The sequence below is a fragment of the Candoia aspera genome, chromosome 5 (genome assembly GCF_035149785.1).
Source record: "Candoia aspera isolate rCanAsp1 chromosome 5, rCanAsp1.hap2, whole genome shotgun sequence".
Taxonomy (NCBI): domain Eukaryota; kingdom Metazoa; phylum Chordata; class Lepidosauria; order Squamata; family Boidae; genus Candoia; species Candoia aspera.
The window spans coordinates 99,461,599-99,473,470 of NC_086157.1; positions in this window are offsets into that span (position 1 = coordinate 99,461,599).

Here is an 11,872-nt window from a genome sequence, read left to right on the forward strand (position 1 = left end):
ATGGGAAGTCAGGAAGGCTGCAAATGGTTGGGTGGGGGTGGGAAACTGTACAATGAAAGGGCATTTACACAGACCCCTTAGCCCCTTCATAACTAAAGAAGTTCAAAAACACCACATACCCAATCCTCCCACAACATAATTTCTAAAGCAAATTCTCTTTCATCCAGTGCAATGAGAACTGGTAAGAAAAAAGGCAGATGAGATTCTCTGCCTGGCCCTAATTTTCATTCACTTCAACTGCAGAAATCTCATGCTGCAATACTTATTTGAAAATGAAATGCCCGTGCAATCTAAATGAGCTGAATGCATTTTACAAAGCAGAGCACATTTTGGGGAACTTCCAGATGGAAGGCTCTTTGCTCTAACGATCAAAAGACATGGTACAGCTATTCCATCATTTTCTCCTTAACATATTTTCTCTGTAGCAGAAAAATGACAGAAGAAATGGTGGGGAACAGGTGATGTTGGGATGAACTATCTTTAGAGGCACCAAGAAGTATAAGCTGCCCAGTCATTCTGACAGCTACTGGAAGGAAGGAAGGAAGGAAGGAAGGAAGGAAGGAAGGAAGGAAGGAAGGAAGGAAGGAAGGAAGGAAGGAAGGAAGGAAGGAAGGAAGGAAGGATTTAATTTTTAAATTCATCCTGGAACTGGCACTCTCTCTTTCTCTCTCACACATACATCTCTATCTATTTTTGGTGTTCATGCTATTTCTTCTTGCTGGGAAATCCTTGTAAGGTCCAGCAGCCAAAATATATCCAGCCATAGGCTTAGTTACTTTAGTAACTGCTCATACATAATTTATTCATCATTTTATTCATCATTTGTATTGTGTATTTTAAAAATAACTTATTGTCCCAATGTCCAATATTTTATACACTTTTGTATATTGTTTTTGTGATTTTTATGCAACAGTGCTGCTTTCTGCTATGCCATACGAAATAAATAAAATCTCTATCATCTCCAGTTCAGTATATACAGCCAGTTTGGTGTAGTGTTTAAAGGTGCTGGACTGGAAGCTGGGAGGCCAAGTGTTCTAGTCCTCCCGTAGTCACAGAAGCTGGCTAGATGACGTTGGGCCACTTACTTTCTCTCAGCCCTAGACTGGGAAGTCAGCGATATCTCTCTACCAGACGACAGTAGGACAGAGTGGAAGATTATAATCTGCAGCCTTCAGTGAACAGGCCTTCACCCTGTAATGGATTGGTTCAGGTTAATAATATATGAAGTCTACCTCCTGGCTACTTTGTTATCAGTGGCATTGTGGGGTGGAGGGAAGGGGGTGCTTAACAAAAAGGCAAGATGCCAATGCATGGTGTATATACAGTATAAAAGGGAGGGGAAGGGCTTGTATTGCAAGACTTGTTTTTTTGAATCTGTCCATGAATGCTGCTGTTTAATATTTTTGTAAACTTTTCACCCCCGTTTCATCTCAGCATCTTTCAATCTAGGGGCTGGAAATTTAGCATTAACGTAATGTTCTCACTGAAGACTTCAGCTGTGCTATATTCCAGCATAATAATGGGTAAGAACAGCTAGTCCTTTAAATCAAATGTTTTGTTTTCCATGAAGCACTGCATACTTTATAAACTGAATTTTTAGAATTGAATTGGCTGTGTTAACTTGCAACCTTTTTATATCTCAGGTGAAATTATATATAATGGACTCTTCACACTGCATCTAAATTGGGGACCATCACCACATCTGATGGCACCTGATTCCAAAGATTAATTAAGTGTTGTGTAAAGAAATAATTCTTCTTTTTTTCAGTCCTGAATCTCCTTATATTTAAATTGTATGGCTGCCCCCAAGAAAACTCTCTTGTTCTATTTTTTCCACATCAAGTATGATTTTAGATGTTCCATCTTACCTCTCCTTCCCTGATGTTGCACCAGAATTAGAATGCTCCAAATGCTAATCTTTACTCATAAGGGAGCTGCTATATGTCCCTCAGTGTTTTAGTTGCTCCTTTTTGACCTTCTTCCAGAATGACAGCCTTCTGGGCTGTCAAGATAATCTAAGTTGTACTGGCCTTATTTAGACGACACACACAGATTCCCCAGCTGAGGAGAATAAGCCAAAATAAAATCTAAGTGTTTTCTTTCTTTGGTAATCAGGAATGCGGTTACATGTATCTGACATTCCACAGATTTACAGACTGCAAAAGGGCAACTAACTCCTTCAAATCTACTGAAGTAGAGGATTCACACTTAATGAAGAACAGTTTTCTTTTTTTAAAAAAAAAAGTATTCTTCTGCTCCAACCTGGCCTGAAACACTTGTTCATTCAACTTTTCCCAGAATAGAAGAAATTGCTAGAGTGAGGCCAGAATACAAATATCAGCTACAAAATCCATCATAATTGAGTATGGAGTAATGGGGTGGGTGAGTGGGTGGGGCAGAAGGGCCTTGGGTGGGGTAAGTAGCCTGCTGATATCAAGATACTTTCTGGGTACCAAGTAAATGAACGAATGAAAATAAATCAGGTGCAAATAATTTAGCATATAATAAATGCAAACATGAGTCACAGGTGCACATAAAATGTTTACATGCTATCACTTATAATGCCTTTCTAAGAACATACCCACATAGCAAACCAGGCACATATGCACTCATTATAACAGTGTATATAGTTCTTTCCTCCTGTTGTGACCTTCAAGCATTATACCACTACATCTAGTTTTCCTTTCTTATCCCTGTTGAGTGTGTGTGTATGTATATATAAATCTAGTTATTTCTGAGTCTTTGCAAAAAATAAAGTATTTCATTTTAAGACTTGAAAATTGTTTCTTACAAACTGATGATGCTAGAAATCCAGGAAGTGTTTTAACCTCATAGTTTTATTTTTTTTCCCTTATATTGGATTATGCAAATCCTGTTTACAAGTCAGCAAATTCAATTTGGCTGGGTAAATTAGGCATTACTTTTAATCACATTCTACAATTTGTTTTCAGCTGCCCTTTTCACACCCGTCATTGCATTAACTTCCTAGAAGTAGCCTGTTTGATTGGAAGACAAAGTTATCTGAAGACAATGCTGCTGACAACCATCCATCTTTTGAGAGATGATTCATTTGTAGGATTTCTCTGGGAAGGATAATGTGTACTGTCTGGTGTCTGCTGCAAAACTGTGGGTAGTCATACTGAGAACATAACTCATTCAAATTCTCTAGCTTCTCTGGAGGCATCTCTTGCTTCTCTGACTGAATACAGAAATCCAGGTGGTACTACTTGAAGCAACCTTGATTATCTCATTGGGAGCAAGTTGAAGACAATTAGAAAGATTTCTTTGAACTGGTGAATGGTCAACCAAATTGTCAGATCCCTCCGATCAAAAGGTTCACAGAACCCCTTATCAGAGCATCTTCCTTTGGTCTCTTATCACTGGGAACAGACTCTGTGTTGCCAGATGGGAAGGGGTGCTGGTTTGGAATGTGAATTGGATTATTATGGCTAGGAATTTATGGTGTTCACATGACAAGGCCAGAGAGAGGAGATACACCAGACAGCCACCTGGTTTGAGAAGGGGGGTGACATACGTTAACGGGAAGTGGGGAAAAAAATAATTATGTGAATGTAGTTTTAAATGTAGGTTTGCGTGGGAACTCTCCATTCGCAGCTTTGCTCTTGTGCTGGTCATTTAGCTTCATTAAAACATTAAAAGGAGCTTGGACTCTAGACTGTTATTGTGTGAATGCTTGAATGTGCCAGTGCTTACACAAATAGTGTAAACCGCTCAGAGTTCCTCCTTGGGGGAAGATGGGCGGTAGTACAAATTTGAGACATAAATCAATCAATCAATCAATCAAATGGCAAATGCTGTTCAATTGTAGTAAGAGTAAAGTGATGCACATCGGGGCAAACCCCATTTTAACATATATACTAGCTGGATCTCAATTCTCTGTAACTAATTAGGGAAAAGATCTTGGGATCATAGTGGGTAACTCAAAGAAGTTGCCAACTTAATACATGGCCATTATGAAAAAGACAAATTCCACAACAGAAAACATTAGGAAAGGAACTGAATATAGAACTGCCAACATAGTAGGGCTCTTATAAAAACCTATGATATGTCTGCATCTGGAACATTATACAATTCTGATAGTTACATTTGAAAAAAGGATCTAATAAAGGTGAAAAAAATACAGAAGATGACAACCAAAATTAACATAGGGGTCAAACTCCTTCTCGACAAGAAGAGACTAGTGGATTTGGGAATCATTATCCTGGGGAAAAAGTGATGGGGTGAGGGTACATGATTGAGATGTGTAAGATCATGCATGGCACAGAGAAAGTAGAAAGCGATTCTCTCACACACAAAATACTAGGACAAATTATAATCCAATGAAGCTGACTGAAAGAAATGTAAAAAAAATAAATCACTTCTTCATCCAGTGTATAATTAACTTGTGAAATCTTCATCACAAGATGTGGTGAAAGACACTCACTTGGATGCCTTTTAAATGGATTGGATAAAGTCATGGAGGATGGGCCTATCCAGAGCTGTTGATCTTGAAGACTCAGTGTTACCTCTCAGTTGAGGGCAGAATGCCTCCAGGTATCACAAAGGAGCAATGGTGGGAAGGATGTATGTCTCAACCTACTGCTTAGTACAGGCAGTTGGCTGGACAGACAGAAACAAAACATTTATTTAATTTGTACCCAAGCACTCCTGGAATCTGCATATGGTAGTTTCCAACCATTTAAATGTTGGACTAAGATGGGCCCTCACGTAAACTAACATGCTCATTTATGGCATTGATCACATTGCTATTGTGTTAAAGGAGTTTTATTTGTTTGTTTTGGTTTCCTAGTAAGTGTCCTTGAAAAAGAAGTGGCACAACTGGGAGGGGGAAGAGCTGATGGTGGGACCCAGTTCTGTTGAGAATTGGAACTAACTCTGATTTGGGTCTTGACCCCATTCGACTTCGTGAAGTTCTTTACTTCAAAAAAAATCAGCTTGGAAATTGGCAGTGAGGTACAAGGCAGAACCAGACATCATATTCTTTTCTGTAAGACTGTAAAACCTTAGAGGAAAAAAAACCCTAATATATTCTAAGGCCCTTGGGACCCTGATAGGATTGATCTCTAAAAATGTAGAGATTTGATGAAGAGAATTGCTTCCAATGTTTCAGAGAAATAAAGTTAGAATAGTTTGAAAAGCCCAATACTTCATGGTAAAAAAAAAATCCTTACAAGCCAAGTAATTCTTTTATGGCAGACCAATAATAAATTATTTGCCACATGTCACATATTAGACACCCACAAAGAAATGTAAGGCCAAAGTTTCATGAACTAGCAATCTCCATGACAACCTCTTGTGGTCTTTTTCTCAATAGTGAGTTGCCAACATTAACTGATTATCACTGTATAGAAAAGCTTACCATGAAAATTGCCGTTTCCTCTTTTCTTCAAAGAACAGTGTGTTTTCAATCTACTGTGTTATTTTTTCCTCAAGAAGAAATATACAATGTTCTAAGGTCTCTTCTTTAATCACAAGATTCTCTTCCCCACCACCCACCATCTGTATATGCACATGAGCTAGATAGTTTTGCAGTCTAATGGGATTGCAGTTGGACATACAATTCTCTTAAAGGATACTCATAAATGGATTTGCATTGTCCTGGAAGAAAGTATTGAGTGGGATCTCTCAGGGGTCTGTCCTTGACCTAGTACTAGTCAACTTCTTTATAAATTTGGTAGAGAATGGAGTGGTAGGAATGCTACCAAAATGATCTCGATAGGCTTGAAAATTGGGCCAAATCTAATATGATGATGGTCAGCCATGACAAGTATAAGGTCCTGCATCAAGTCCATAGGTACAGAACTAGAGAGAGCTTAAGAAAGATCTAGAGGTCCTAGGGGACCACGATCTGAACAGAACCAAGCAGTGTTATTATGTGCCATCATGTCATTGTCAGCTCTTAGTGATCACATACGTAAATTTTCTTCATTTGTCCCTAACCTGTTCTTTCTTCCAATGGTGAATTCATCATCACTGTAACCAAGTCCATTCACCTTGCTGCTAGTCATCCTCTTGTCTTTCCTTCCACCTTTCCCAGCATTAAAGCCTTCTCCAGAGAGCTAGGTCTTTCCATAAGGTGCCTGAAGTATGTTAATTTGAGCCTAGTCATTTGTTCCTCAAGTGAGAACTCTGGGTTGTGTTGTTTGCATTTGTTTGCTTTCTTGGATGTGTTATGCAGCATCTGAAAAGCAGCATCTCCAAAATATAGGATGTAATAAATCCATTGTACTCTGCACTGTTTACCTTGCATTTAGAGTTCGTTCTGGGCACCATAGTTTAAAAGGGACATGGAGAAATTGGAGGGGGTTCATTTAAGAGCTACCAGATGATACAGGATCTGGAAATTAAGCCTATAAGGAAAGTTAAAGAAGCTAGACATGTTTAGCTTGTAAAAGATAGGATTAAGGAGTGAAAGAGAATGATCCAGGAATACCTAAAAGGCTGTGTGAAAGACAAGTTGTACCTGGGCTCTGCTGAACTAAGAGTAAAATATTTGGATCAATGGCTTGAATCTAAAAGCCAGGAGATTCAGACTGAATTAGAAAGCATTTCCTGACCATAAAGACTATTAAACATTGGAACAGTCTGCCAAGAACAGTGGTAGACTCTCCCTTACTGGTGGATTTCAAACTGGGACTAGATGGTCACTTGCCAGAGATGGCCTGCACTGAACAGATTAGATAACTTGACCTATAAAATATCTTCCAAGTCATACATTCTATGGTTATATATAGACCAGCCTTCCCCAACATCATGCCTTCCTTTAGGCCTATTTCTACTAGCATTCTTATCCAGCAGAGTATCAGGTTGAGAACTGTTCAATATTATGTATACCCAACACACATATGCAACAGGAATTTCTCTACTCCTTCTGAACCAAAGCACCCTAAATCGCTCAGCAGAAGTCCACTAATTTTCTTGAGCAACATGGGAAGGCTGAAAGTGTAGGAGCAATTTCTCCTTTATGAGCTTATTTAACAATGGAGTCCAGATTACTAGCCAATAGAAGAACAAGTTGAGTTTATTTTGATACTGGAGGCATCAAGAGCAAAGCTAAAAGGGATGGAGAAACACCTCCTTTATATAGGCTTATACAAATTAAAATATACATGTAATCTGTGAAGTTAGAAGTGAGCTAATAAAGGTGGAATTACAAAGACAATGGTTTGAGAAAACAAGGCTAATGTGTTATTTCTTAAGTGTTGTCTCCCTTGGCCTTGCTTCCCATATCTCTTCTTGTTTTTAAGAATCCTTCTATGGTAGTGTCAACATTTTTTTGCCTTCTTAAGGGAGCCTGGGAAAGGTGACATGGGGTGAAGTTAGAAAGGGAGTAATCTGCCTCTTCTAACTACTGCCTTTGTTCTTCACAATAGGGGAGGTGGAAACTCAGTACATCAGCACTATTTACCCACGCTGGGTCCCATTGGATGGACTAGGGCAGCCTGGGAGGCTTCAGATAGATGGAAAGAATGGAGCAGAAGTTAATTCAGGTCTTGGCAAATCTCCCTGTCTCCCAAAGTGTTACAAATGGTGAGTTTTCAATATAATGCTTAATATTAAACAGGATACTTTGGAAATTGAAGGAGGAACTCAAATGCAGCACTTTCAAAAACCATTTCTAAGATACCAAATTATTCCCATAAGCAGTATGTCACTGTTCAGTATATGTTCAGATGAAACTTCTATTATCTTGAGGCAAATATTATAGAAACCATGAGAAGATTCAGATAAACTATGTAAATCTTCTTCTGTAAATGTAAGTTTTGCCATTCAATGAAATGAGCAGGGGAGATGCTCAAACCACAGACTGTAGTTTGTACAATTTTGGTGCTATTGTGATTAGATTTTCGTTTATTTGCAGAATAGTTTCTGTAAGTACTACAGAAAAGTACTACAGAGAAGGGTCATGAAATCCCAAGGAACCATTTGGTGAAAACTCTAGAAAGACTGGCAAATCAAAGTGTCAGATTCCCTGATCAAAGGTTTCACAGAAACCCTTATCAGGACATCTCCCATTGTGTCATTCTCACAGGTTGCTGGATGGGAAGGAGGTGGAAGGGGGTTTGCGAAGTTGGAATGTAAGGGATTGTTTTGGCTATAAGCACATCAAGGATGGGAGATTGAGATATGGTAGAAATGCCATCTGGTTGGGAGGGGGAGTGACACATTTCGTGGGAAAGGGAACTAGCTAAGGGAATGTAGTCTAAAGTAGGTTTTTGGCGGGAAGTCTTTATTCACAGCTTGCCTTCTGTACCGTTCATTATGCTTCAATAAACCAGTTCAAAGAACTCCGGTTTCTTGACTGTGTGTGTCTTGACTGCAAGAATGAGCAGGTGCTGACACAAAGAGAATATCGGTAGCTCAGGTTTGAACTGTGGAGTCCTTGGTGCTCTCTGAGCTTGGTTGTTTTCTCGTGAATGTTGCATTGCCCGACTAGGCAACATCTTCGTGCTAGAAGGGAGTGGGGTTTGCTCTCTGTTTACAGGCAGGGCAAGCTACTGTATATAAACAGAGAGCAAACCCCACTCCTTTCTAGCACTGAAGATGTTGTCTAGTTGGGCAATGCAACGTCCACAAGAAAACAACCAAGCTCAGAGAGCACCAAGGACTCCACAGACTGGCAAATACTCTATACTGTGATACAACCCCTCTATTTAGTCAAGAACATATTGCATTACATATAGATGAAGATAATATGTGCATATGTGAGAGATACATTCATATGTGTACAAATGTTTGCACATAATTGGGTAATTCTCACCTGCTAGCCTGCTTGCGAGCCGCCTAAGAAGGAAAGACTGCGACTTGTGACTTCCTGCTGGCTTCCCCATTGACTTTGCTTGCTGGAAGCTGACAGGAAGTCGTAGTTGCAGTCATGTATGGCCTTTGCTTAATGACCTGCAGTTCTCACTTAACAACAGCAATGGGGACTGCCAGGATTGCCATCACTAAGTGATGCGGCCATGTGACATTGCGCTTTACAACTGCATCGCTTAGCAATGGAAATTCCAGTTCCAATTACTGTTGTAACCCAGGGACCCAGTATTGGGTATTGCAATAGAAATACCCAATACTGGGTAAGATGACTAACCAACCTGACTTCCTCTTCTCTTCTCTTCTCTCCTCCCCTCCCCTCTCCTTCTTTTTCTCTGACTCCTACTGACTCTGGGTGGCTCACAGCATAAAAACAGTCAACAAATATACAATAAACACAGTAGCAATACTTGCATGCAGTACAGTAGTCCTTTATAGTCCGATGAGCTAATCTTTCATTGTGGTCCAACCAACCACTGCAGATGAAGCAAGCCTTCTCTTTATCACAGTTTGAGAGGACTTTTAAATCCCACGTATTTAAGGGTTTTTATGCTACTGTTTTTTTTTTCCAAAATGCTTTGAAAGCAGGGAGTTACTTTCTTAGTGTGTATGTGTGTATGTAAAAGGTCTCTACCCTTGCTTACTTTTGCCAGGGGATAAGAAGGGTCATTTTGTTATCCACTGGATAACAAAATGAACTATTCCAAGACAGAGAAGCTATACAGACAATCTAAGATAGCACAACCAAACATTATTACATATCCTCTGTCCCCAGGACATCAGCAGGCATGCATGAAGCTAGAAAGGCACGCAAAGAGCCAGAAGTGATTTGAAAATGTTCAGTGCAGTCAATCAGTACTCAGTGGCTCTACTGGTTCATCAGGTGATGACTTCAGAACAAGCTTTTAAAGCAACTTGTATGTCCTTAGAATTGCAACCATTACATTTCTCGTTACTAGCCAGCCCGTACTTCCACCAGCTATCCTACCCCATTTTCAAGCACATACACCAAACATAAAACTCTTTAATATTACATAAAGTAAAAATTCAGAAATGTGACTATGTAACTGCTGTCTGACTTAAGCCTATAGGAATGGTACTTGGCTATGTCCAAGGGTGGTTTGTATTGAATGACAATATATCTGTCAGCCGGTTAACCATGGATAAAAATAAAGAGTTCATTTCAGGTAAGGATCTTGAGAATTATCTAAAAAGAGTTTATAATGTTTATTTCAGTGCTAATGAGAACAGCATAGTACATTCAATGTTGGGAGGCAAATGTTCACAAATATATTCAATTTCTCAGCACAGTTTGCTATAATATTAATTTTTAAAGACTTCTGAGTTTACTTTTGGATGATTCATAATCTCTCTCTTTGGTAGATTTTTTTGGCTATTCTAGCCATTTTTATTTGGGGGGGTGTAAACTGGGTACACTTCTAGATTGTTGGCAATGCATATGCCTCAGGTGCATTTCTCTTGATACCACAATGATTCTTTGTTAAGAGGTCAACGGCACAGAAAAGATTCTGTAATTCATTTACTTGATTTGCCAAGTACACTAAAGCATGGATTGTTTAAGCATGGTTTATTGAATAGATTATACTTGTCTGCATTTATGCAACATTAAGCTATAAATAGTAATTTACAATCCAGATGGCTGAGTTCACACAACACAGGGTGAGCAAACTGTGGTGGGTGGACTATATGTGGTACCCTTAGTACTCTTAATAGTGGTATCCCAGTACACTAAGCCTTACTGCTAAAGTTTGGTTGTAAAATTGCCAAATTCCTGCAACATATTTGTTTGTTTGCTTAAGCTAATAAGAATGGAAATGGGAGGTTTTCTTTTCCCATATCCAGTCTAAAGCAGTAAAGCTTTGGAGTCTAAAGTCCCCAAATTCCCTTTTTGGGGAAGGTTCAGATCTGACCTTTTATAACATTTGGAATGATTTAAGATAGAAATGGAAATGAAAATGGGAAGATACCATCCTGAGACAAACCACTTCCATTCCCACCCTTTATACTCTGAAAAATTCAGTCATTCGTTCACAAATAGGCTAGCAAACTTCAACCACATTCTAGGTGACAGGATGATACTTGAGGGCCTCCTACTGTCTCCTAGAAGGCCAGGAAACTGAGTTAAGACCCTTGGCCCTTTCAATATTGCCCATTCTTACCTTAACACGAGGTAGAACATCTGCCACTAAGTGTCATGCACCCCCCATAACAAGACTTTTATCCGTTCATTCATATCTTTCTCTAAAAGTATCAAAATTTTGCTATATTATGTGTAAGCTTTGCTCACAAACAGTTGCTAGTAGTCATTGATGTTAGCTTTGCTTTGTTTTGCTGAATGTATTTTTACTGGTCAATGATCCAAATAAAGTTTTTGTCTGTCTATATCTATGTAATGAACCACTTAAACCATGGTAGGTTCTATCCTGCCTTGATTTCTCCCTCACCTAACAGACATTTCAGATCATATCAATTTATGCTATAGACCAGTGGTCTACTTAAGCACCCTAGTCACAATATTGCATTGAAAAAGTTCTCTGGTTTGATTGTAACAAATAAGAGATATATGAGGTAGGAGAAGGGTAACTGGCCTTTTGCAAGGAATTTGTTTAAACCTCTGATAAGAGCAGCCTCTCTCTCCTGCAGCCTGCTGAGAAAAAGAAGAAGGTTGCAGGAAGAGAGAGACCCCAATTACCACTGGCTTTGTCTCTATTGATCTGCCAGCAGTCCTAGTTTACCCAAGTAAAGGTGGTTCAATGGAAGAAAAAGGGTACTTCTACCCATGCATGGGGTAGTATGCATGACAAGACACAAATCAGCGTAGATAGAAAGAGTGTGACCATGGTAATATTTTTGTAATGACTGAAGATTAATAGAAGCAGAGCTCTCTTGAATTATGTATCTTGGTTTGGATGTATTTAGAAATGGGACTTCTGCTTTACATTCCTTATATCCTTAATTAAATGTGGGTGTGTGGATGATTGTATGTGTGTGTGAGAAAGGGGAGGTTTAAGAGTGC